The following is a 4,018-nucleotide window of genomic DNA, read 5'->3' on the forward strand; positions in this document are numbered from 1 at the left end:
GAAGGCGATTTCGGACGTTTGCCCAAAGCGCCACCTAGTGGACGGTGCGGGAAGTGCACGAGAAATGCGCGGGAAGTGCGCAAGAGCGTAGAGGGCGGTCGCCAGGGTTCCCGCGGTCGCAATAGGCCGAAGCGGCGCTGAGCTGCGAGGGCCGTCCAACGCTGCTTGCAGCTTTAATTATTATTGTGTTTCTAAGTTATTCGTTTTCAGTTTATTCGCCACATTTTGCTTTACTCCCAGTGTTATCTGCCGCCAATTCCCTTAGTCAGTACTTTCCTTGTCAGTCTGCCACAGCCATTTTCATATGTTCCTGGTTTACGGTTAGTCACCTGGGTCCAATTCCTCATCAGCCCCAGCCTTTATATTTTGAGTTTTTTCTTTTGTTTGCTTTGCTTTCGATTGCTGCTGGTTCATTGTTGGTTGTCTGCCACACTCAGGTAATGTCCTGATCTTCAGTACGTTTTATTATTATTAGTTTGTTTTGTGCCACATCAGCACAGAATTAAATAAAAAATTTTATGCTTTGACTTCCTTGTGTTGGTCTATGTTCTGGGTTCAAACCCTCCACCACCTCTCCTAACCTGATAAGTTTGACAGACAGAAAATCCCATTTTAGCTTCAAGGTGATTCTCAAATAGTTGTTTGCTGAAAACATTGTTCAAATAAGAAATGAGAAGGTACAAAAAATGCTCACATCCTGTTTCTGTACTTCCTTTTGTGAACTGCAAGATCCATTTAAAAACAAGGAAGCAACAAAGGGGGGGTTGACCTTTTATTGACACTGCTGTGGGAACCAAAAAAAGTTCATCACTGACAAAAACATTAGTGTGAATTTTCACTTCTGCTTATTCGGGGTCAGGTCACAGGGGCAGCAGCCTAAACAGAGAGGTCCAGACTTCCCTCTCCCGGCCACACGCGATCTCATTTTTTTGATCACGACCCAAAGCTTGTCACTATAGATGAGGGTAGGAACATAGATCGACCGGTAAATTGAGAGCTTTGCCTTTTGGCTCAGCTCTCTTTTCACCACGACAGATCAACACAGTGCCTGGACAACTGCAGACGCTGCACCAATCCACCTGTCGATCTCCCGCTCCATTTTTCCCTCATTCGTGAACAAGACCCCGAGATACTTAAACTCCTCCACTTGGGGCAGGACATCTTCCCTGACCCGGAGAAGGCACTCTACCAATTTCCAGCTCAAGACCATGGCCTCGGATGATCATCACCGCAGCCACTTCACACTCAGCTGCGAACCGCTCCAGCCAAAGCTGTAGATCACAGCCTGATGAAGCCAACAGGACCACATCAACTGCAAAAAACAGATGCGATCCTAAGGCCACCAAAATAGATCCTCTCAACACCTTGGCTGCGCCTAGAAATTCTGTCCATAAAAGTTATGAAAAAGAGCAACCTTGGCGGAGTCCAACTCTCACCGGAAATGAGCCCGACTTACTGGCAGCAATGTGAACCAAGCTCTAGCACGGGTCGTTCAGGGACCTTACAGCCCGTATCAAAGGGCCTGGTACTCCATACTCCCGGAGCACCTCTGTAATGAAAAATGTTGTACTTTGTTTTTTGACATTTTAAAAAGGTCTAAAACCAGACAGGCAGTCTGACACTTGTTCCTATTTCTAACTGAACACACAATCTACATTTGAGCTGTTGCTATGCATAAAACAAGACATATGGGTCAACTGTAGGTTAAGCATAAAAAAGGTGTTCGTGGTTTCTCCATTTATGACGAAGATGGTTCTGGTACAACGCTTGCAGATGTTACCACTTCCTCACTTCTGTGTATAAGAATACTGCAGAGTGTGTGTGCTGTTCACACCTGAGTGCCGCTCACGCAGACTGCTTGTCACTCTGTTTGACCTGCGCTCATTTTTATTGCAATAAAACAAACTCAAAGACCATTTCTGTGAAGACACTTTATTGATCACGTATTTCTGTGCAGTTATTTAATAATAAGATCATTTTCCCACAACACCCCCTCACAGGACTCCCTGAGGGACACGGTCAAACGCCTTCTCCAAGTCCACAAAACACTCGTAGACTGATTGGGCAAACTTCCATGCATCCTCTGGGACTCATGCTGAGGGTGTAGAACTGGTCCAGTGTTCCACGAACAGGACGAAAACCACACTGCTCTTCCTGAATCTGAGACTGTTAATATCCCGCCATGTTGTCTGCGCAGTGCATGAAAGACCCACTTCTTCTGTTTAAAACTTAAAGTCACTTTTATTCTTTTTTTATGAGCTACACTGTTCACTTTTCCCCTGTGAACAGTGCCCAGATTCTCTGACAACACTATTAAATTCTACACCTGTGCCCTCATGAGTAATGAGTGTTGGGTAATAGTGCATCTTGTGAATAGTTGCACTGCAACTGATCAAATTAACAAGACTAGGATCACTTGCCATACCACTGAAATATAAGTACAGTGTAATTATTACCTTAAACTAAAATAAGGAATGAAAAATCAGTAATATCGAATATAGTACTAATTTAATGAACTGTACTGGTCAGTAACATAAACCAAGAGCAATGCACCTTAACATTTAACAGTTCCCTTTATACACAGTAATATTATTATTAATAAACAATAGCACAAGGAGGTATCCCACCAGTAAATTGGGTAATAAACACAACTAGTGCAATAACAGATGGATCTCAAAATCCCAATAGATCAGTAAGAGGATATTTAGCACACCTTCACGGTCACAGAACGACACAAAAAACCTTTTAAACTTAAAGAAATTACAAAAAACAAAGAGGCCGGCAAATTAAATTTAGCAGACTTCAGGTATTCAGTCTCTTGCAGGAATAAGGCAGTCCATTAGCTTTATAACCGTTGCAGGCCTGATAGCACTGTCCGAATGATGGCGGCTCCCAGCACAACCATGTGAAACGGGTTACTCACCCCACCTGGGATTATCAGGTCTTAAACAAACGGCAACTAAACTGCTTCAACTCAGGCCCAACAGTCCACTCTGGCTCACGAGCGTGGTCCGGTTCTGTAGCTCCAAAGTCCTGGCAAAAGGTCCGGAAAAATTCGTAGCTCCAGCTAGTTGGTAAAAAATAATAATCCACGATGGCATAGAAACCAACTTCCTCGGTGAGCGGCTGCCTGCTGACTGCCAGTCTCAGCTGGCACTTATGCCTCCGTTACCAATCCCACCCCCCAGCCATCACAGCCAATCAAATTGCTTAAACTTGATATTGCCCTTGACTGACCAGTGAGGTAAAAACAAGCGAAAATGATGCATTTACTGGCGGTAGTAAAAAGTAGGTACTCGCAAAAACACAACATTTACTGCATGTGAAGTCAACAAAAATACACGTGTATATGTTAATGTTTAAGACTTATACACTGCGCTAAGCCTCGAATGTATAAGTGTAAAACACTAACAAGATTAAGCAGAAAGGTAATTATTGCCGCTGTAGGTGGAAAGGTCTGCAATGCATTGTATTTAAGGAAATGTAGTGTGTAAGAGAAAAGGGGTTATATATAACCTAGGAGGTTAGATACATTTACAGTACTTGAGTAGATTTTCACACTGTTAAATTTGATATAAGTAAAGTTTTATCATAGTAACTTTTTACTTTAACTATTTCATTTTTTTTTTTTTTGATGTTCACACCCGGTTTCTGTACTTCATCCTGTAAAGTACAACAACCATTTAAAAAACCACAAAGCTTATTTTGAAAACTGAGAAGTAAAGGTTCATTTCTGTTACCAGCTGACAGACATCATTTTCTGTAATTGAGTCTATTAAAATGAACAACAATAAAAGACAGATAATTTAATTAAAGAATCAAGGTTACTTTCAAACCGATGTTTGCTGAGAACCTGTTTCAAGTAAGAAATAAGAAGGTACAGGAAGTGTTAGTGTATCTGCTTTGCTTAGGGTTTTTTCTTTGTGGTATATTTTGTGAGATTTGTGTTCCTTGGTTTGCTTATTAGGTTTTACTTGATTGGTTTATTCTCCCAGTGCCTCACTGTGTTCTCTGCCAC

This window comes from Kryptolebias marmoratus, linkage group LG10, assembly GCF_001649575.2.
Source record: "Kryptolebias marmoratus isolate JLee-2015 linkage group LG10, ASM164957v2, whole genome shotgun sequence".
Classification (NCBI taxonomy): domain Eukaryota; kingdom Metazoa; phylum Chordata; class Actinopteri; order Cyprinodontiformes; family Rivulidae; genus Kryptolebias; species Kryptolebias marmoratus.